Source organism: Mauremys reevesii, linkage group 1, assembly GCF_016161935.1.
Source record: "Mauremys reevesii isolate NIE-2019 linkage group 1, ASM1616193v1, whole genome shotgun sequence".
Taxonomy (NCBI): Eukaryota; Metazoa; Chordata; order Testudines; family Geoemydidae; genus Mauremys; species Mauremys reevesii.
The window spans coordinates 16,906,464-16,930,408 of NC_052623.1; the positions used below are offsets into that span (position 1 = coordinate 16,906,464).

Here is a 23,945-nt window from a genome sequence, read left to right on the forward strand (position 1 = left end):
GCTGGGGCCTTTAGAGGCTACTGTCGTCCTCATCAATAATGCACTCAGTTTTACCTGATCGTATTCAAAGGCCCTGATCCTGTAATTGGCTCTGCACGGCAACCCTGTCCTTCCAGGCCGAACCCAATTAAAGCAAGTGGAACTCCACACAAGCACATGGGCCCTCCTGTGCGGTTCCAATTGCAGGATCGGGGCCCCAGGTTTGTATTACGAACTTGGTTCAAATGGTTGGTTTTCACCTTTTTCCCCATTTGGCTTTACAGTGCTGCAGAGCATCTGTCAGTAGAAAGCAACTGTCTGGCCTTTGACTTCAGCAGGGGAAGAGTTAGGCCAACCCTGAACGCTTTTGAAGATCAAATGTGTACGCAATAGGCCAGGTTGTCCATGTCCCTGCTCTTGGGGCCTGCTTCTCATTTACACTCTGGCCCTTTAATAGCACTTTGGTGATGTGCGGGGAGCTTACAGTGAGAACTTGGCTCGTTGTGTTGTCCTTTACACCAATACACACTGGGTCTGAAATGTTGCCAGATCACAATTGCAGCATGGTATGCTCACTTGGCTCAGCTGGAAATGTCTACACAAGGTGCAGGGCCAGGGTGCGCCTGCTCCAGTGGCTGCATGCAGCTCCTCCCGCTCCTGATCTGTGTCATTGCCCTTTAAAAAGCAGATGCATGTGAAAATCCACAGCTGGGAAAGTGATATATAAAGACCTGGCTTTTGTTCTAAACAGCTATGTGTCTCCTGAAGCTCAGTTGGTGAAAATGTGCCTGTGCGTCTCCAGTTTAAGGAGATGAAGAGCCTGTACAATTTCCCTTTAGACACAGATCCTTTTTCGGGAGGCTTCTATACCTGGACTGACCTACTTTGGATTTCGTTCTCCCCTGTCACCAGCTGCACCCAATTACAGTCATGACCTCCTCACTCCAGCCTGCAACGACACCCGGAGTATGTAGGGGTAACCGCATTCATGTCAGTGGATTTAGGCATACTTGTGCTAGTATTAAATTTGACCACTGGTGCCCAATCTGCACCCACAGAACTTCCTAGGCATCCAGGATTTGCAAATGTCGTCCAAATGCCCAGACTCCCTTTAGTTCTTCTATACTGGGACAAGCTGTTCTTAGAGCCAGCAAGCAGGTGTGAAACATACGCTCGTGGTTGGAGAATGAGGTCATGTCACCTCTTTCTCGTTGAGTATTCATAGTACAGTAGCATGTAGAGACCCCAACAGAGACTGGGGCACTGCAAAGAGCTTACGAGGTGGAGGGACACAACGAACAAAGGCGGGGGTGCTGGAACACTTTTAATATTGGGGGTGCCGAAAGCTAGCCCCCTTACCCCATCTGGCCCCCCCAGAGCTGGGGCTGGGAGCAGGGCCGTATCTCTGGGAGAGGGGACCCGGACAGGGGTAAAGGGGTGGAGGCTGGGGCCACAGCTGGGGGTGGCCACTGGGCCAGGAGTGGAGCACTGGGCGCAGGGCAGCAGTCAGGACCCTGGGCGTGGGGCCGGCAGCCATAGGCATGGGAACTAGGGCTGCACAGGGTGCTGCAGCACCTCCAGGTTTTACGCAGGGTTCTGCTGCCAGCCCAGGGTACCAGCTGCCACCCTGTGCCCAGGGCTCCATTCCTGTCCCCGCCCCCACCCCCAGCTGTGGCCCCAGCCTTGGTCCCCGTGCCCTTATCTGGGTCCCCTCTCATGGAGACATGGCCCTGCTCTCGGACCCAGCTCTGGTGGGTGGGGGGAGGACATGGGTAAGGGGGCTGGATTTTGGCACCCCCACTATTAAAAGTGTTCCAGCGCCATTGCTGGCAGCAGAGGCCTGGATGCGGAGTGGCAGCTGGGACCTGGTGCATGGGGCCAGGTGTGGGGCCAGCAGTCGGGACCCTGGGTCTGGGACCAATAGTGGAGCCCTGGGTGTGGAGTGGCAGCTGGGACTCTGGGCACAGGGCCGGGTGCAGGACTGGCAGTCAGGACCCTGGGTGTGGGGCAGCAGCTGGGACCCTGGGCAAAGGGCTGGCAGTGGAGCCTGGGGCACAGGGTGGCAGCGGAGCCCTGCAAAAAACCTGGGTATGCTGCAGAATCCCCTGTAGCCCTAGTTCCTGTGCCTATGGATGAAGGGTGGGAATGGAAACAGAAGCACGGGGTGGTAAAGTGACTTGCCCAAAGTCACACAGGAGATGATCAGTGGCTGAACCAGGAATAGAACCCAGGTGTCCTGACTCTCCCCCAGTACCTGATCCACTAGAGCAAACTGCCTCATAAGTGACCTCTGGGCAAAGGAGCAAAAGATGTTAATATAAATATGCACTTTGGTCCTTCTCCTGTAAGGTACTACTGGAAGGGGGTGTGTTAAGGGTCTACCCCATTGAGATCCATGGCAAAACTCTCAAGGGCTTAAAAAGGAACTGGATCATGCCTAATAGTACCTAAAGTAGCCCTTACTCGTACTCTGTTCAGAACTGGTATTTACAGAAATGTGAAGGTGAAGAAGTTTTACGTCACACAGCTTTAAATGGCACACACAAATGAGGCTGGAATGAATAGCTAATACCCAGTTTGGGAATTTTAGCACCATAGATAGTTCAAATGTAGGGGGACAAATTCTGGTCATGCCACAGCGCAGCTGCTGGGCTAGATGACTTTTGAGGTCCCTTCCAGCCCTACATCTCTGTGGTTATGCCCTGACTTACACCAATGCAGCCAATGGTCTTATTATAGGTAAGGCTCAAGAGTGGCAGTCTGGAGGCTGATCAATAGATCAGTCATTCTTATCTGGGTCCTGATAGCAGCTCTACCACAGATTTCCTCTGTGCCTGACCTTGGGAAAGTCACTTATAGGGTGGGATTTTCCAACATGCTCAGCACTGGCTTAATTTATTCCCATTGAAGTCACTAGTATAACACCTGTGGACTCCATCAAGAATGGATTTGGGCCAACTAGCTGTATTAGATACTTGCCTGGCCCCTGTTACCATGGCACCTGAGCATTTCCCAATCTCTACTGGATTTATCCTCACAACACCCAGGGGGAGGTAGGGAAGTGCTACCTAGAAATAGCAATAAGTAAACTGAAGGCAGATTTTGGCCAGCATAATTAATTTCTCCCCTCAGGTTTCTTCTGTCCTTGGCAGTTTATTCTCTGAGCTATCTCAAACGCAGAAGAAGAGGATGCCGTGCTTATCTTCTAATGAAGTTGTTTCATTGGGCAGTTATCCTGTTTCTTACAACGGGGTATTCTTTTATCTTCCATATCATCAGAAATCCATCTTATAGGGTCACAGAAGAAATCTGAATATGCAGATCTAACTTCATTATTCTAGACTTCAACCTAGATACACACAAAGTACTTTATCCTAGGCTCAAGGAAGGGTCCTCTGTTTGTGATTGTGCCTTTTTAAGACACTGCCCTTTTAAAATCCAGTGAGGAAAAGGACTTGATACTTCCTTTTCAAATGAGCCACTTACTTACCTGTCAGGTTTTTTGTAGATTCTCTTGCTCACACCTGAAAGAATGGTCCATGACATGAGACAGGCTTGCCAGAGATTATCACACAAAGTGATTGAAAGCTCCAAATAAAACTAAATAACTGAATAGTTTGGACTTCATGCCACACCCGTTGTAACAACCCATGGTCTTTTCATGTTCAGGTGGCCAGCTTAGAAGTGGTCCAGTTTTTAAGCACTAACCTAGGACCTGGGAGACATTGGTTCTTGTCCTTACTCTGCCATAGATTTCCTGTATGACCTTGAGAAAATCCCTTAGTCTCTCTGAACCTCACTTTTCATCTGTACAGTAGGGATAACAGCAGAGCCCTACCTCGCGGGGCTGTTATGGTGATAAATATATTAAAGATTGGGAGGTGCTCAGATGCTATAACAATGGGTGCCTAAGATGACAGATTTTTGGAGCCTCAGTCACCACTGAGTTACGCTAGTTTTACACCTGTGTAACTGCACTGATTTAAACACAAGTGACAGACAGGTCAATACATTGATATACAAGTAAAGCAAGACAGGGGTAAATCAGGCCCCCTTTATATTTATTTTTTTTTATTTGCACTATAAATATATTTGATAATCTAATTATTTTGAAGTGATGTGAACAAAACACCTCATGGGGGAAGTGTTTTGTCGTCTGTGCTACTTTCTGTACATACGAACGGCCATACTGGGTCAGACCAATGATCTGTCCAGCCTGGTATCCTGTGTTCTGATAGTGGCCAATGCCAGAGGGAATGAACAGAACAGGTAATCATCAAGTGATCCATCCCCTGTTGCCCATTCTTAGCTTCTGGCAAGCAGTCTACTATACACAGGTTCTCATTGCCAGTGGATATTTGCATTGCCCTTTCATTGTATGCCCACTGAACAGCCTGTTGGGCATCATAATATGTGGAACATTAGAGCAGTAAAGTAAGTGAAAGAGAGAATATGAGTTTAAATTATGAAATGGTCTCTTTTTGGAGAGGTTAAAGGATTTGTGTCAAAAAAATATAAAATTTCTATCTGAAAGAGCCACTAGTGGGTAAAATGATTTATAATCTTACTTACTGGATAGCTATCCTGTAAAGCAAAATCAGTGTTGTCAACCCCAAGCATGCAAACATCATGAGTCAGGCTCCCAAAAATCATGAGACTGAATAAAATCATTAAATCTTAAAAATGAATGTTTTTGGTCCTGTTCATTTTCCTAATGTTTTTTCAGCCATTAGAGTTTACGTTTCCAAGCGTTACTGTGCTACCATGAGGGCTAGTCTGCCTGCCTTCTTGAAATCCATTGTCTTTATTTTGCTGTTCTTCCTCCTACCATTCCTTAGAATCATGGACTCTATCATTTCATGATCATTTTCACCCAGCCTGCCTTCCACTCTCAAATTCTCAGCCAGTTCCTCCCTATTTGTCAAAATCAAATCTAGAACAGCCTCTCCTCTAGTACCTTTCTCCATCTTTTGAAATAAAAAATTGTCTCCAATACATTCCAAGAATTTGTTGGACAATCTGTGCCCTGCTGTGTTATTTTCCCAACATATACACTAACCTGACACTTGGAGCTGGAGTGTTAAGAAAAGCCCCCAAAGTTGTGAGACATACTGATGTAAAACTGGAGTGATGCAGAGGTGAATCAGGCACAATAACTGCAATCCAGGGCAGTCAGACAAGAACTGTGTATATTGGACTTGGTGGTGTACCTGAAAGGGGAAAGTAAATGTCAGCGAGAGTATTATTCTTAAGTGATGTAAGGTTGGCATCCGTTCCAGTATTTCCATTCTGATTTAACTAGTGTTAAGTTTAACTGGGGTTAACTGGGATTTAACTGGGGTGAGTCCTGCACCACTAAAAGTGGTGTTATGACATGACATGTGATGGTGTTTTAATCCTGTGTGATGACACAAAATCAATTTGTTGTGCTCTGTTGTTATTATTATTAGGAATTGGCTAGTATGTATGTAGTATGTAACTATACTGGATAGAATCAGAACTGGTCAGTTGTGTGTAGTAGACTCTGTAAGGCTAACTGCTATGGAAGATTCTCTTTTAGCAGAAGTGGCAGGGACCTGTGCTTCTGGACAAGAGTTCCAGTGAAGCTCTGTAATGTTCCATGTGTCTGTAGTGTGCAGCAGATTGACCACTGTCAAGTCATCATCGGGCACGGATTGGTTACATTATTGTTCAGTATTTGCTGAGTGCTAAAAATGCTCGGTCTTGTATCGAACACTGAAGAAAACGTGGTTCATACCACAAGAAGTTTAGATTCCAGTCCAAGACGCCTCAATTTCCCTAGCAAGGCCAATTTTGACGGTGCAAATACTATGAACCTCCCCCTCCCCCCCGGGACCTTGTATTAATTTTGAACTTAAAGCCCATAGAAGTCAGCAGGCATATTTCCACTGACCTTAATGGGCTTTTGATCAGGGCCTAAATACCTAATAATAAATATGGGGCCAACTCCAGCAAAGCTGGTTCAGCCAGCTAAGCCCAGTGGTAGACGGAATAGACTCCCCTCTGCAGGATAGCCTACATTCATCTCTCTTTTTCCTGTTTTCTCCCCCTGCTCTGAATGGTCACTCAGCAGTGTACTGCAGTCCTTTATTACAACAATGTGACTGGTACTTTCCAGTACAGTATGTCAAAGCCGGTTATAGTCTTACTGATGAAAATTTTCTTTGCGTAATTTCTTTTAATTTATTTCCTTAAATTAATTCCCTCCTTCCCCTTAAATTAAAAACAAATGTGATGGTGATGGTGGGAGTGAAGTACTCAAGCTCAGAAGAGCTCTAATCGTTGTTACATGGCCATGTTCCTCGTGTGCTAGAAATGCAAGCTTGCCAAGCAGTGCTTCTTCTCTGTCACACACCCACTAGTGATTGTAGCTTCTGCTTGTCCTCCAGAACAAGAGATACAATAGCAAACATTAAAAAGTCATAATTTTACCAATAGTTACCATGCAGTGCATGGTATCTGGAATAGCAGAGCATTGTACTCACAGGTAACTGTTGATATTGATTTTTTTAATGACACCAATTTTCCTCTAAGTGTAATTTGGTGTTAGGTTCCTGTTTGTTGTCAAAATGTCAAAAATTCTAATGTTGACGTGTATATAATCTATCTCCAAAACCCCTACTCCCGGATACTCCCCCAGGGTGACCTACAGCACCAGGCTAGTCAAACACAGATGAGACAGAACAAAGTTATGCAAGATCACGGCTAGGAAGGAGTTTTAAGGAGCGCTTTGAAAGAGAAGGACAGTGCTCCCTGTATGAGCCAGGGGATGTTCCAGCTGACAAGTAGTTTGAGGGGCTGTCAGGCCTCTGGCTCCTGGCACCCCGATTGCTGGGGCTGCTGGTTCTCCAGGCTGTACTGCCTGCTGGGATGACTGCCCCTCACGGCTGCTGATGCGCCAGGATAGATGTAGTTGGATGTCTATTTTTGGGGAGGGGGGGGCTGCTCTAGCCAGGCGAAGGCGGCCATGGGGGGAGGGGGGTGGGAAATTCTGTGCCTGACAGAGGCCTGCCTGGGAGGGAAGGGCAACACCCCCCGGACTAGGCTCATAGGGGTCTAGGGTGACCAGATAGCAAGTGTGAAAAATCGGAACAGGCTGTGGAAGAAGAACCCACGAATATTGGGACTATCCCTATAAAATCACAACATCTGATAACCCTACAGGGGTCTGACAGTCCCCCAGCGTTTGGGCTCCAGCACCAGATCTATTGCCTACAAGTCCCAGCATGCCACGCTCCATGACTACAGGTCCCAGCATGCCATGCTTCAGCAGCCCCCCCCGAGTGGGACTCTCTGTGACTACAGGTCCCAGCGTGCCATGCACCATGACTGCCGGTCCCAGCGTGCCGTGCTCCGCCGGGGTCCCTGTCCGCCCGGCTCTCTGCGGTCCTCGTCCCTTGCGCGTTGACTACATGCCCCAGCAGGCCGCGCTCGCCTATCGCTCGGGCTACAGAGTGTCACGGTCGGCGGTAGACTACAAGTCCCAGCATGCTCGACACCAACCCCCGCTTAACTACAACTCCCGGCATGCAATGCTCCGTCCTGCTCTTCCTGTCCCCGGGAAGACGGGCGCTCACACTGAAGTACTACAGCTCCCACCGTGCTAAAGCCCTAATACTACAAGTCCCAGCATGCACTGCCCCCGTTTTGGTCCCGGGGAAAATTACACGTGCGAGGGGAAGACTACAACTCCCAGCATGCCTCGCAACCAATGCCGCCTCACGGCCTCGCCGCGCCCGGAGCGTGGGCTGCCGGGAGCTGTAGTTCGCGGCTGGTCTCTAACGGTCCCGCTGGTGGTACTCTTCCCCCCCTCCCCTCGGCCTGTCCCCTCCCCCACTCGCTGGCTGCTGTGGGAAGAGACAGGAGCCGAGGAGGAGGCAGAGGAGGAGGGGGAAGCCGCGCAGCCACCGCCACGGACACCGGGAGCGGGGACGCCGCCGCCGGGGAGACCAGCCACCGTCTCGTTCACCCGCAGGTGAGGAGACCCCCCCTCCCAGGGGCCACGAGCGGGCGCCCGGGGCCACCGCAGGGCTGGGGAGCGGGGTGTGTGTGTGCGTGGGGGGGGGATGTGATATGGGGCAGAGGAATGGGGGGCAGCGGGGGCATGGGGGAGCTGGTGCGGGGCAGGGGAATGGGGGCAGCGGGGGCAGGGGAATGGGGGCGGCAGGGGCATATGGGGAGCTGGTGCGAGGACGGGGGCATGTGGGGATCCGATATGGGGCAGGGGCATGTGGGGTAGGAGCTGGTGCGGGGTATGTGGGGAGGAGCTGGTGTGGGGACAAGGGGCATGTGGGGGCATGTGTGGGGTAGCTGGTGTTGGGGTGGGGGCATGTGGAGGAGCTGGTGTGGGGCAGGGGCATGTGGGGGCAGCTAGTGCAGGGGCATGTGGAGGAGCTGGTGTGGGGGCAGGGGCATGTGGAGGAGCTGGTGTGGGGGCAGGGGGCATGTGGGGGGGGCATGTGGAGGAGCTGGTGTGGGGCAGGGGCATGTGGGGGCAGTTGGTGCAGGGGCATGTGGAGGAGCTGGTGTGGGGCAGGGGCATGTGGGGGCAGCTAGTGCAGGGGCATGTGGAGGAGCTGGTGTGGGGCAGGGGCATGTGGAGGGAGCTGGTGTGGGGCAGGGGCATGTGGGGAGCTGGTGTGGGGGCAGGGGCAGCTGGTGTGGGAGCTGATGTGGGGCAGGGGCATGTGGGGCAGCTGGTGCAGGGGCATGTGGGGAAGCTGGTGCAGGGAAGGGGGCATGTGGGAGCTGGTGTGGGGGCAGGGAGCATGTTGGGGGCAGCTGGTGCGGGGTTGGTAGGGATGTGGGGAAGCTGGTGTGGGGCAGATGATGCAGGGGCATGGGGCATGTGGGGGCAACTGGTACGGGGCAGGGGAATGTGGGGAGCTGGTACGAGGGCTGGGGTATGTCCGGGGCTCTGATATGCAGTGGGATGTGTGGGAAGCTGGTATGGGGGCAGGGGGTATGTGTGGCAAAAGCTGGTGTGGGGGCAAGGAGCATGTCGGGGGGAGCTGGTACAGGGGCAGGGGGCATGTTGCGGGGAGCTGGTATGGGGGCAGGGGGCATGTTGGGGGGAGCTGGTACAGGGGCAGGGAGCATGTGGGGGGAGCTGGTATTGGAGAGGGGGACATCTGGGGGCAGGTGGTATGGGAAAGGGGGTCGGGCATATGTGGGGGGAGCCGGCAGAAGGGAAGTAGGGGGACATGATGCAGGGCGGGGAGGACTATAAGGCGACCTGGCCGGGGGTGTTGGGTGGGGAGGGGCAGCTGCAGGAAGCATGTCAGGAGAGCTGGTATAGGGTCTGGATTTATGTGTGGGGAGCTGGCAGGGTGCGTGTGGGGGAGCTGGCGTAAGGGCATGGTGTGTCTGTGAAGCTGATAAGGTGCATGTATGGGAAACTGATATGGGGCATAGGGTTGTGTGGGGAGCTGGCAGGGGTTATGAGGGAGCTGGTTTTGGGACACAGGGTATGGAGTGAGCCTGCATAGAGGCAGGCGGTAAGGAAGGAGCTGGCCAGGTCAGTTGGCATGGGGGCATATAGGGATGAGCTGGCGCGGGGTGGGGGAGCTCACATAGAGGGCATGCAGCTGGCATGGGTGTACTGGATTGCCATGGGGTAGCATGTTGGTAGAGGGCTGCCATGGTGACATAAGGGGGAACTGGAATGTGTAAGGAACTGGGCCACTGGGGCTGGCCTGAGGGCAGCTGCCATGTGGGTTTGGGGAGGCATGAAGGAAGCAGTAGAGATCTGGTATGTGAAAGGTAACAGAAGGGGTTTGACATGGGTGTTTGGTAGGAGAGACTCTTTTGTTTTTTTGGGGGGGAAAATAGGGAGGTATAGTAGGAAGGGTTTGGAAGGCATGGGGCACATGTGAAGGGCTGGAATGTGAGAGCTTTTGGGCAAATAATGGAGGTGCAGGCCTGTGGGAGATGGCAGCAGGAGAGAGCTTGGGGGATGGTGGTGGCAGCATGGTGGGGAGTTAGAAAGAAAGGTAACCGAGAGCTAAAGGTGGTATATGGGGAGCTGGAATAACCCTGAGACCTTGTGGTAGGCTACACTTTATCCATATAAACAATAAATATATGAAATGCAGGAGTTTGGCAGGAAGACAAGTTGTATGTGGAAAGCTGTCATAGGTGGTATGGGGAGGAGGCATAAGGGCAGCTGCTAAGGGAAGATCTGGCAGGGGTGAGAAGAATTGGCAGGGGTTCTGGTGGAGCTGGCAGGTGATAGGAAGGAGTCATAGGAAGACTTGGCAACCATACAGGGAAACAGAGGATCTGGCAAGAGCATGGAGGTGGGGGAGGTAAGAAAGCAGGTTCCATTCCAACTTGCACCTTTCCTTTCGGTTCTAAAAAGGGAATTAAATCATTGGGTTCTTGGTTAAGCTTATTTATTATTTCTCCTCTTTATAAAGGCTATGTTTTAAACCCAGGTTTGTGTAGGCTTTTGGAAATTCATGCAGGTTGATGCAGAAGGGCTATTTTTAAAATGAGGGGATGCTTCTGTTTTGCAGCATACAGTGCAGGAATGTGTGCTTAATGTAAAGGAGTTGGGGGGCAAGCAGTGTGGAGGATAAAAAATTGTTGTATAATTTTGTGGTGGGGAAGAAATGAATTTTGTGGTCTCCCTACCCCGTTTTGTGTCGTATTGGAATGCAGGTTTTAAAATGACACAGATTTGATGAGATTGAGGATGTCACCACATAACATCTGTAGCCTGAATACAGAGATCACAAGGTTGAGAAATACAAGGCTGCATTAATTTTCCACCTATATACTATTTTACCAACGTAAAAAAAAGGTTTAGGGTTTTTTCTTTTTAAAAATTGATTGCTTGAAGATTTCATTTATTGGTGTCATGGTTTTCAGGGCAATTAAGTCCACCATCATTATATTGTGGGCTAATAATACCAGAGAGGAGTCTTGGCTTCAGTCTTTTATGTAAACAGAGGAGCGGTGAAATATGGAAATACAATAAATATTCATTGAAGAAGGTTTTGTACTGGTTATTTTTTTCTGCACTGCTCAATGACAAGCTTTCAGGTTATAGCTTGTATTTCCATAGATTGAATTTCATCCAAAAGGAATTCAGTTGGAGCTGAATACTGTCAAATTTAGAAAAACGAGCAGGTTGAGTGAATTTTTCTTCCCAGACAAAGGCATGTTGTGTTAACCAAAAAGAAACTCCGTTTATGTTTTAATCACAATATGATTTAAGATGAAGTAGTGTGTTTATTCTTACTAAGAAATTGTGATGGAGGAAAGTAGAACATTTTCAAGGAATGTGGATGACGGAAACATCTTTAGGGAAACATTTTGCTGGACTTGATTGCATCAACTGCATTATTTCATGAAATGTTAACTGTGAAGTGGTTGTTGATTAGAACTCAAACTGAGTGGAGATGGTGAATGATGTAAAGAAAAATGGAAATTAGTACTATGAGATCAAAATGATTTTTTATTTCTTACTGAAGTGCACCTCTTTTAAATTTTAAACTAGTTTTCTCTTGACCTTTACAGTTGAGTACATAAAACAAAACTGATATGCTTAATGTTTGTTCTTACTAGATATGTACAATTATTGAAAGGACTTAAATCAGTTAAAATTTTTTAAGATACTATGAAAATTAGAGCTGATATTTATATGTCTCAAATGAAAGTGAAGTAATCAAGTTACCTAGTAGTTCTTCCTTAACCTTTTTCCAAGGTAAATAAAAATATTTGAATTCTCAGTTATATTCTGGCTGGTTGATTTAATTGATGGCTTAAAATTCTAACTTTAGATTGTTCAAAATGAGGAAATGATATAGTGTGTGTATGTGTGAATGTGTATATATATAATTTTAAATTTCAAATTTCCATGTTAATTGTTTTACATACTGGTGTTAAGATGGGTCCTTTTACAGATGAGTCTGTAAAAATGTTGCATCCTTTTTGGTTGATTAAAATACTTGGTTATGCTTATAGAAAGGGTTTGCTAAGTGGTAAATAAAAGAAATTTTGAACACATTTGTTTCACCCTTTTCTACTATGGAACAAGCACATTGGAAGCTAATCAGCTATACGGTGCATGGGGTTAGTTTTGAATTTGTTATTAATAATGGACTGTTTAGAGTGAAAAACATAAATGATACATGTGTGGAACATAAAAGTTATGAAGTGAAATATCTATACATTGTTCTCTTTTAATGAAGCTGAATCCAATGCAACTGTTACTTTTTTTATTCAGCTGATGCTAAACTACCTGTTAAATTCAGTGATGATTGGACGTTGGAGTGGATGAATTACTCTTGATGATGATTTTAAAGAAATAATTGAGAGCAAAGCTGCAAGAAGAAATGAAAAATAAGTTTTCATGTTCCATTATATTAATAACCACTGTAGAGGTACCAGAAAAAAAAGAAAAAAATATGTCCAGGGATGAAAGTAACTTACAGGATTTACCGGTACTGCCGGAGTCCTGAGGGGGGCGTGGCCTCATCCGGAAAAGGCGTGGCCTCAACTGGAAGAGGCAGGGCCTCTCAAGATTTAAAGGCCCTGGGGCACCGGCTGTGGCTGGGAGCCCCAGGGCCTTTAAATCAATCCGGGGCTCCCAGCTGCAGAGGTGGCTGGGAACTCCCGGGCAAATTAAAGGGCCCGGGGCTCCGGCCGCCGTGAAGCTCCAGGCCCTTTAAATCCCCACCGCAGCTCCAGCTGGGATTAAAGGCAGCTGCGGGAGCCCTGAGCCTTGCCGGGCTGGGGCCGGGATATAAAGGGCCCGGAGCCCCCGCTGCTGCGAGGAGCTCCGAGCCCTTTAAATCGCGGCCCCAGCCCGGCCGCTGGAGCTGCGGGCGGGATTTAAAGGGCTCTGGGCTCTCCGTGGTGGCGGGGAGGTCCGAGCCCTTTAAATCCCAGCCACAGAAGCCGGTGCGGTCCGGCACGGCGTACTGGCTCTTGCCGGTACGCCATACTGGACCGTACTGGCTTACTTTCACCTCTGAATACTTCTCTCGGTACATTTAAAAATATTCCTTAGTCTATTGAAAACACTTCAGTGAAACATTTCCGCTAAAGGGTCAATAGTACCTCAGTTGGAAGTATAATTAAATTCACGCTTAATTTCATTATGATTTTAATAATTCAATCTGACTGGAAGTGCAGGTAAATTTCAGTATGGCCCAAAAACTGCCAAGTACCTTCCTTAGGTGGATATGTCTGTATACTTCAGATTAACATTAAGTCATGCGTTTGACGAAGTGGGTATTCATCCACGAGAGCTCATGCTCCAATATGTCTGTTAGTCTATAAGGTGCCACAGGACTCTTTGTCGCTTTTTACAGATCCAGACTAACGCGGCTACCCCTCTGATACTTCAGATTAACAGCCACTTCTGATTAATTTTAAAATGTGACAGTAATGGGTGGACATATGATCTTTTGTAAAACACTAGGTAGATGGATTTGATGAGGTTTTTAAAGGGAAAATTTTATATTTTCCTTTCTGAGACCACTTTCTTTCCTTCAGTCCAGATTATGATCTTCATTTGTCTTCCAGTCATGCTCTTTGGGCTTGATTATATCTGCAGAAGCCCTGATTTCCTTTTCCCCCAACTCGTGCTTTCTGTGTTTCCCATTTTCTTGGTAATTCATAAAGGCTCTCCTTAGACCAGTGGTGCCCAAACTTTTCCTGTTGTGCCCCCTTACCAGTAATGAAATCTGTCCCCCCACTCCATTACTGCACAGTTGGCTCAGCAGAGGAGGTTGGGTTGAAGGCGGAGCTGGGGTGGAACTGGGGAGGAGGAGCTGGGCCTAGAGGGAAAAGGGCAACGCTGGGGCTGGGGGCGGTGGAGTGGAGCTGCGACTTGGTCCAAAGCTGGGCTGGGGGCGGAGTGGAGCTGGGTCCAGAGATGGGCTGGGTGCTGCTCCCTCCCTTGAATGTTCCTCCATGCCCCCCTAGGGAGGTACGCCCCACAGTTTGGGGACCACTGCCGTAGACCCTGTGTTTCTTAACTGTGGCAGTTCACTGATGAATTAGCCATACCAATGTTTACTTGTGCGCTGCTGGAGAGTGGTCAGTTTTGTCAGGTTTCCCTTGGCTGGAGGGAAATCACTTGCTGCTTTGGATGACAGCATGAGCTTTGTTTCCTTTCACTCCAGAGCCAATAAACTTCTGAAAGGAGCAAGTTGATCTTTGTCTTGAGGTAGGAGAAATATCATACCATACTGTTGTGCCTATCCCCTCCTTCAAACATTCAGATGATAAAAATGTATTTGAAGTGTCCTCTAGAGTCTAGGGAACCATGAATAACAGGACAATATATTTAGACTTTAGTGATTTTTTTTTTTTAAAGCGTGAGCAGAGTACATCAATTGCTGTAGCAGTGAGAAAAATGCAAATAATTGGCTTAGGAAACAGGATAATTTTCATACTTCTCCTTTTATGATGAGTCTGTCCCTTTTTGGTTTTGAGGATGAGGGAGTGTTGAGTGTGAAAGGATGATAGTGACAATTATTTTTCTTAGATTTCTGTTGTTCACGTCTCAGACTATTCTATAGCTCAGCTATTAATAAATTTGATTAAATTATGCTAAAATTTAAAAAAAATTACCCGTATTCAAACCATGATTTTGTAGAAATATTTGATATAGCATCATTTAATGAGTCAGGTTGTTTTTATGGAGTTTTCTGTCTCTTTGAAGAAAAATGTAAACAGTCCAATAAGATATATTACCATTTCCACCTTGTCTCTCCAATAGTATTCCTACATTTCAAATGTCAACACACCTTTGTTCTTTGACTGTCTTACATTAGTAGAATTTCTCACAAACTACACCGCTACCCTGATATAATGTGGCCCTGTATAACATGAATTCGGATATAATGCGGTAAAGCAGCGCTCTGAGGGGGCGGGGCTGCGCACTCCGGCGGATCAAAGCAAGTTCGATATAACGCGGTTTCACCTATAACACAGTAAGATTTTTTTGGCTCCCGAGGACAGCGTTCTATCGGGGTAGAGGTGCATTTCGGTAACCACATGAAAAATTTTTCAGGTCACAAAACTGAAGGATAAATTAAAACTATTTTGAAATATTTTACCTGTTAACTTATGGTATTTAACTATTTGAATGAAAACAAATATATTGGATCTGGATTGGTCACTATTAGAGCCAGAGCAGGTTTCCCAGTATTATTCTAATGTGACTACAGTACCTGTACTCAAATAGACGTTGTTCTCAAGAGGTCTTTAAATAGTTGTCAGTTTCAGGACCATTACACCTGTATTTTCCCCCTCATGGTCCACCAAGGGCACCCATTTAAAGACTCCCAGCCATTGCCTCGCCTCACTCCCTCCTGACTGGGGTTTTTCCAGGCTGCACGGTTCTCAACCTATATTGTGATGTACCCAGCAAGCCAGACTGCTTAAACAGGCCAGCATCTGCACGTTGCTTTCTCTCTGAAGGCTATGAACTTTATAATTGCTAGCAGTTGCAAGTTACTCCACAGCTCTCTCTAAGCAAGCACATTGATTCTTAAGGTGAGAGGTATAGAGAAAACATATTTAAAAGAACCTACCTTCATCTTTGTTCTTCTCAGGGAGTAACACACATTTTGTTGTTCTGCTCTGAGATTAACAGACTTGCTTAAATTTCTGAACTCTTTGGCCTGGTCTACACTAGGGTGGGGGGGTCGAACTAAGGTACGCGACTTCAGCTACACGAATAGCGTAGCTGAAGTCGAACTACCTTAGTTTGAACTTCTTACCTGTCCAGACGCCGCGGGATCGAAGTCCGCGGCTCCCCCGTCGACTCCGCCACCACCGTTCGCGGTGGTGGAGTTCTGGAGTCGACGGGAGCGCGTTTGGAGTTCGAACGCTACCCGTCGACCCATCCGTAAGTATGGACGTACCCTTTGAGACAAACTGCTGTAAAGCATTGAAGCCCTTTTTTGGTGGTCTTGTACAACGTCATAACTAATCATCTTTTGTCTGTACTTGTTGAAATAGGATCTCCTAAATGCCTTCCACTGTCATGTCATCCATGCATGTTACTGTAGTATTCAGGTGATGCATGACAAATCAGATGTAAAGGGAAGAGGGTAAAGTGCCAGTGGTAAAAACTCTGCTCCGTTTGACTGAATGCAACATAAAGAATGTTTAAATCTAAAAATGTAACTCTACGGGCTCAAGGAATGTTTTGTTTTTCCTCCACTACAACATCCAAAGTCCTGATCATCAGAATGCTGCCATGTGCTGGACAGTCTGGTGAATCTGGACTGTTTTCATCTGGAAGCAGAGTGAAAGGTTTTTTGGTGAAGAGTTTTTCACAGTATATTTTTCATGGATGAGATTGATTGATTGGATTCAGCCTGGTTTGGCTGCCTTTGTGATAACAGATTTATATTGTGGGCAGGATAGATAGATGGGAACAAATGTGGTTTCTTGTCTTGGTGAGTTTCAGCCATTCCTTCTCACTGACTTTCTGGAGATATTGGGCTAACTTCAGTCTTTGACTTGTACTTACATGAGCAATTTTTAGGCCTCTTTTCAAGAAACTATTTATTTTATAATGATAGACTAGTCTATCTCTCTATCTTTAAGCTTTGTTTTGGAAGGAAGGTTATTAAAATGGTTGTGTCATGGCAGCTCTGGTATCATCTGTAGTGCTTGGCCTGTGAACAGTACCTTCTGGTTTCAGAGGCACAATGGCGTGGCAAACTGAAAATTCAGATGCAAGCTTCATTTAAATTCAGAAACGGAGGTTTTTATTGGATTAAATAGGAAAATGAATAACACGTGCAGCGTTTTATCCCATATATTATTTATTTTGCTATTTCAATGTTACTCCAGTCTTTGCTGCAGATTCTTGTACTGACAACGTATAGTTGAAATGTAGAAATTGGGAAGGCCAAGGGAAAATTCAAGGTTTTGACAGCTGGATATAAAAGAGTTTGACCTTTTAGAAAGACAAGGTAAGTGAGGTAATGTCTTTTATTGGACCAACTTCTGTTGGTGAGAGCGACAAGCCAACATAAGTTGATTCAATAAAAGATATTACCTCACCCATCTTGTCTCTCTGATATCCTGGGACCGACATAACTTCAACAGCACAGCATATAGTTTGGGCTTTTGGCACTTGGGAAGACATGGGGAGTTCATGTTGGAGCAATTGTTGATCACACGATAATGCAAGTAATACCAATCATCTGCCCTGCGGATGTCTAGCCCAATATCTAATGCTGGATCCAACAGTAGATATTTTGGCTAAAATGGTCAGCTATGAAATAGTTAGCCATTAGCGTTAACACACAAGTTAGATGGATGTGTCCATTCATACTTCTCTTACAGCTGTTATTTAAGGCTGTTTACAAAGTCCAAGACAACTGTAATTAAATCAGGCAGCCCAGTTATTTTAAAACACACATTCTCTGCCTCCCCTTACATTATGTTTAAAACTTGTAGTTAAACCATGTTGTAACTGGGCTCTTGGACTCTGCATTAGATGCAGTGTCTGCATTACATTAGTTATATTTGGGTCACATTTGGAAGGTTTTCTTTGTAGTTACAACGGTTAGAAACTTACCGCATATACTCGTTCATTAGCCCGTTCGTTTATAAGCCGAGCCCCCAAGATGGTTAGGTAAAAATAGCAAAAACTGTATGACCCTTTCATAAGCTGATCCTATATTTCAGGGGCTGGCAAACTTTGGCTCCTGGCCTGTTAGGGTAAGCCTCTAGTGGGCCTGGACATTTTGTTTACCTGGAGCGTTCACAGGCACAGAGCCCCTCAGCTCCCACCGCTGCAAGGTACAGTAAAATACAATACAAGTAAAATCACTGACACAAAGAAAAGTGCACCACTTCCCGCAGCTCCCATTGGCTGGGAATGGCAAACTGCGGCCACAGGGAGCTGAGAGGCTCCATGCCTGCAGACGCTCCAGGTAAACAAAACAACAGTGTATTAGATATTCAATTCAATGATTCCATAGAGTTTAAAATCATCAGATTTTGGTGTAGACCCATTTATAAGCTGACGCCCACTCTTTGATGCGTCACTTTTTTACCAAAAATATTTGGCTTATGAACGAGTATATACGGTAATTTAAAAAAAAAGCAACTTAGGTTCTGCTGCACAATTCGGTGGTAGATTCTGTACAAGTGTGGAATATATATTATCTGATATTTTGGCAATGGATATTGGCTCAGTGCTGATTCTTAACCTGTCAGCTCTTTGATGCCATTCACCAGGAGGAGGTGGTGGTGTGCCTGCAGATCCTGCAAGGGTAGATGGGAATTGCAGAGAAGGTGGTTGCATATAAGTAGGGGCTGCAGGGTTGTCACGGTGGTAAAAAATGTCATGGATACCGTGATATTTCTGTTTGTCTGAGGCTTTTCTTTGTGTCAGTGATTTTACTAATTGTACTTTGCAGCGGTGGCTCCTGTTCTGCGGGACTGGGCCTGGCTTCATGCTCCAGGTGTTGTGACCTGGCCAACAAGGTTGCAGTGCTGTTCGGGTTTGGCCCAGCTGCCCCTCCTTCATAAATTATTAACAGTGAGGGTAGTTAACCATTGGAACAATATACCAAGGATTGTGGTGGATTCGCCATCACTGGCAATTTTTAAATCAAGATGAGATTTTTTTTTCTAAAAGATATGCTTTAGGAATTATTTTCTGGCAAATTATATGGTCTGTATTGTACTGGAGCTCAGACTAGATGATCACAATGATCTCTTCTGGCCTTTGAGCACCACTTGCTGAAATTTGCCCTATCTGCTCCTCTGTCGTAATGTAGGGGAGCTGGGTCAATGTTGAGCGCCGCTGAAAACTCCGTGCATCAGGTCGCAACCCCTGGAGTGGGGAGCTAGGCCCAGTCTTGTGGGTAGGAGCTGCCATTGTGGGGTGATAGGACCTGACACCCCCCGCAGAGTCTTTGTATTTTAAATAGCATTCCCATTATTTTACACACTGTTTCCCCCAGACCCATGTCTTTTACTAAATTTACTGCAACTGTGTTGTGATTTTTTTTTTTATTAAAAATATTGTGACAAATTTGTGGCCCTACATATTAAGGCAGTTACTCTGAGAGTTAGTGAGATGGTCTAGGCTACAGTTCCTTTAATATTCTGATGTCCCTCTCAATTTTGTCCCTTTTCATTAGATTTATATAGTGTGGGCTCTTTGATTTCCTAGTACTTGGCCACGATTGGGACTTGAATGAAAGCTAGATTTTTGAAACTCATTCCAGAGAAGTCTGAGATGTTGCTGGGTTGGATAAGGAAAAAGATTCAAAGGAGATAGCATAGATATCTTCCTCAATTGAGGGTATATCTCTTTGCTAACAAGGCTCAGAACCTTAGCGGTTCTCAGCTATTGATGGGTTCCCAGGTAAAAGCTGTAGCTAATATTGCTTTTTTTGTTTTTTTTTGTTTTGTCCAGGGCTACATTAACTTTGCCATGGTTATCTGTGACTTCAAATACTACTACTACTTTGGTAGCACCTTCCATCCAAAGTTCTCAGAGACCGTGCAAATATTAGTGAAGTAAGCTTCGCATTATCCATGTGAGTGGGTGGTATTATCTCCATTTTAGAGATGGGAAGACTGAAGCACAGAGAGGTGAAGTGGCTTTCATAAGTTACACAGAAAATTTGGGTCAGAGCCAGGAGTATATTTCATTGTTCAGGGACAGAAGAGACCATTAGATCATCTTGTCTGACCTCATTAATATCACAGATCATTAAATTTCAGACAGATACCCTTCTATTGAGCCCAGGAACTTGTGTTTAACTAAAGTATAACTTCTGTTTGACTGAAGCATATCTTCCAGAAAGGCATCCATTTGAAGACACTAAGAGATAGAAAATCCACCAATTCCCTTGGCAGCTTGTTCCAATGGTTAATCACCTTTGCTGTTTTTTTTAAGGGCCTTATTGATCGTTTGAATTTGTCTGACTTCAGCTTTCAGCCATTGGTTTTTATTACATCTTTCTCTGCTAGATTAAAGAACCTTTTATTATCTTGTATTTTCTGCCTGTGAAAATATTTATACACTGTGATCAAGTCACCTTTCACTCTTTGGTTTGCTAAACAGACAGGTTTTTGAGTTTCTCATTATAAGGATCAACTATCCTGTTGGAGAATCCATATCTCCAAGCCACATGTCTTAGTGAGTAGGAAGGTAGTTCAGTTGTTAGAACACTAACTTGAGATTTGGCAGCATGGGTTCAATTCCTTGCACTGCCACAGACTTGCTGTGTGACCTTGGATAAGTTCTTGGGACAGGTATACACTAAAAAATTAGCTCAACCCAGCTACGTTGCTCAGGGGTGTGAAAAATCCACACCTCTAAGCAAAGTAGTATGATGACTAAGACCTTGCTATAAACAGCATTCTTCCATCGGCCTAGCTCCTGCCTCTCGGGGAGGTGGATTAACTACAGCAACAGGAGAACACCTCTTGTCATGATAGTGAGTATCTGTGCTGATGCACGACAAATGCAGGTGCAGTGCTTCTAGTGAAGACATAGCCTTAGTTTCTTTTTTCCTCAGTTCATCTGTGCAATGGGTTTATTAGCACTGCCCTGCCTCTCAGGGTATTTTGAGGAAAAGTACATTAAAGATTGTGAAGCATTCAGGTACTGTGCTGGTGGGGACAATATAAATACCTAAGATAGATATAACAAGACCATCGTTCTCCCATTTGTGACCTGCAGATTGGATTACTGCAATGTGCTCTATCGGGGGCTACTCTTTAAATTCACACACGATTTTCAACTAGTGCCAAATGTGTGTTGCCCATCTAATTAGAAAGGTCTCTTGTAGGAATCATAACACATCAGTGATGTGTCGACTACTCTGGCTTCCTGTTTGGCCCTGTGTACAATTCAAGGTGATGTTTTTGATCTATAAAACCCTTGTTTTGAATCCTATCTGCCTAGGAGAGTTCCTCTTTCCCCATGCTTTATACTGATGGATGAAATTAGCTAGGATTCGGTCACTGACAGGCTCTGTCTATCTGGGAGGGCTTGGACAGGATGTTCTCTCTGGGGGCACTTGAGTCTGGAATTTACTTTCCCCATTGATCAGACAAACCCAGAATTCATTGGCCTTCAAGGCCAGCCTCAAGGCCTACCTGATCACTTACACTTTTGCCTGAGGTGGTGACTTGAGTGGGGTTTAAGTATCTTTAATGGCTCCGGGTGTTTCCTTTGACTTCTCTATGAAATTACATTTTTCTTATTTAGTTATTTTAATTTGTGTGGGTTTTTAATGCTCTGCCCTAGAGATTGAAAAAGTTACATCATGAAAAATAACATATTCACAGGCTTTTGGCTCATAATTGTCTCCTTTAGGCATTGACAGAATGCACAGAAATACAGGTTGTCTAAATCAGATGGCTATGCTGACTTGCTTACTGTGCTTTTTCATGCTCTAGAAACCCAATAGGGGACCTTTTTGACCAAAAAGCTCATAACCTGTTCCCATAAAAGGTTCTGTGTTTTCTACTTGGTTCACTTTATTTTACCTTAAGGACCAACGTGGCTACAAATAGTTTCTGTATCTTGGAAAATTTCAAAATCACTTCGCTGTTGAATTCAAAAGGAATATTAACTTCTGCATGTGTCAGGTTCTGTGGACTGTTACACTTGTTCCACAAGAAAACTATGAATTTAGAAATCTCTATCAAGCCCATTAGTGTCGCATCTGAATACTTTACAACACTATAACAAACCAAATTTAAGAAGAAATAGTATTTGCCATCAGTCACAAGACACCTACCATTAACACCCGTACATCCCCACAAATGATAAATGCCTTCCCAGCTTCTGATCCTAAAAGTCGGGTTATACTGATGCCTTGCACTGAAACCTAAAAGGTGGGAGCCAATTCCAAAGCAGAGAGCGGTCCACTGAGAATGTCCTGCCACCTGCCCCCAGAATTCAATGCAACCTGAATCCTCACTGGATTTCTTGGCAGCGAAGCCCCAGAAGCCTTGGCGCCCAGAGCCTAGAACAGGAGTTCTCAAAATTTTGTACTGGTGACCCCTTTCGCACAGCAAGCCTCTGAGTGTAACCCCCCTTATGCATTAAAAACACTTTTAAATATATTTAATACCATTACAAATGCTGGAGGCAAAGTGGGGTTTGGGGTGGAGGCTGACAGCTCACAACCCCCCATGTAATAACCTTGCGACCCCCTGCGGGGTCCCGACCCCCAGTTTGAGAACCCTTCATCTAGAAGCTCCAACATTATTATTGTATGTGTATTTTTTTACAGTCATTTTAGTTTCTTTCCTTGTTACAATAGATTCTTATTCGGAACAAAGTGCCTGCACAGATGAAAGTTATACTCTATCAAACATCTTTGGATAGCCAAGTATCAGAAAACTAAATTTCTAAGAATTTGGCATTTTAACTATGTATAGAAACATATCTTAAGGTACTTTCATGCCCCCACTGTGTTACAATGCTCTTATGAGGAATGGCAGTGCTATTATCCCCTCTTTACAAATGGGGGACTGAAGCAAAGTGATGTGCCCAGGGTCACACACAAAGTCTGTGGCAGAGTCAGGGATTGAACTCATGCTGAAACAGACTATTTTTCCTTTCATTACAAAAAATATAACCCTCCCTCCCCAAAGACACACAGGCACCCCAAGGATTTCTGTATTTAACAGTTTTCTCCCTAGGCATCATGCATTGACAGTTTATGAGGGGGTAGGCAGCGGGAAAGACAACTTTACATGTAAAGGTGCATTCTCAGAATGAAATATTTGTATTTCTCACTGGGGACCAATAGTCTCTACAAGTCCTTTTTTTTTGTAGAAAAAGTGTGTAATAGGAGTATCCAAATGCTACTTAACGTCACTTGTGAGTATCCGGGCCCTAATCCCACTCTCTAGAAAATGAGCCTGTTTAAATCAGAGCAGATTTTTGAAAGCCATGCTTCCTTCCAGAGTAATAATGATAAGAAATGACCAACAATCAGTCTACTAGATCCCAAAAATCTTGAACATTTTACATTTTAATTCAAGTGGACTAAAGGAAAATAAAAAACAAAAATAGGCAGCAGCCATGGAGCGAATCCTGGTGGATAAATTTGTGGAATCCCCTTTATGTCACTTTATTTAATCAATTTGTTTTTCAAACGTAAGTGTGATTTTTAAATAATCTACTTATTATTACAAATAACATCCGAGCTTACTATAAAGTGATTACAGAGAAAATATTTCTCTTTTTTCAGTTTTACTTTGTATAGTCAGTTTTGCTGTTTCTTCCTTTAGACCAGTTTCCATGTTTACGTGGATTTTTCACGCAGAAGCAGGAAAAATAAAACAATTTTAAAACATAGGAAAGTGTGATTATTAAACCACAGAAATTTGTAAGGGGGAACCTGGGGACATGTGCAGTACCTGAAACTTCTGCCAAGTAACTTTTTGAAACTGACCAAATTTCAATTTGATTGTATCCCTTTAACTTTGGCAAGACGTTGTGCTGAACCCAGTGTCCTAAAAGAAGTATTCTTTTCCAGAATTTCTAGCCCAGCGTTTAGCCAGTAAATGTATCATTGCTTCAACATTTGCGTCTTAAAAAAGCTTTCCTAATAGGGACAATTTATTACTCTTTGATTGGGTGTCTCTAATACAAATTAATATCTTACAGAATTTTTAATAGAACACATTTTGATTACCTCACACTTGCTAAAATGAGGGGAAAGAAAAAAATACTCTTAAAATCAGTTTTGCATAACCTGGGACTGCAAACTCTAAAATACCATAATTTTGAGTCATCTTATTATTGCCATGGTATCTGTACAGGGCAGTTAAGGTTGTGTGGGTGCCTTAACTCTTCATTTCCATACCCTAACATATTTGGATTTCTTTTAAGTTTAGCCTTAACTTTGAATTCCTTGAGTTTATGCTTATTTTTGGAATAATTGCACCATTCCTGTAATGTGTTTTACTATAAA

General features: G+C 45.2%; 1 protein-coding gene across 10 annotated transcripts in view; it reads left to right on the forward strand.

The window, feature by feature from the left end:
* The first annotated feature begins 7,753 nt into the window (after positions 1-7,753).
* The window catches only part of FAM168A (family with sequence similarity 168 member A), a 340,334-nt gene continuing 324,142 nt past the window's right edge, over positions 7,754-23,945 (forward strand). For 4 of the 10 annotated variants that reach the window (XM_039539037.1, XM_039539052.1, XM_039539041.1 and 1 more), the window contains exon 1: positions 7,757-7,975. The gene's annotated coding sequence lies outside the window, so the exon portion shown is untranslated. Of the gene's footprint in view, positions 7,976-23,945 lie in introns of all 10 variants that reach the window. The other 6 variants (XM_039539011.1, XM_039539026.1, XM_039539015.1 and 3 more) reach the window with 2 other exon arrangements.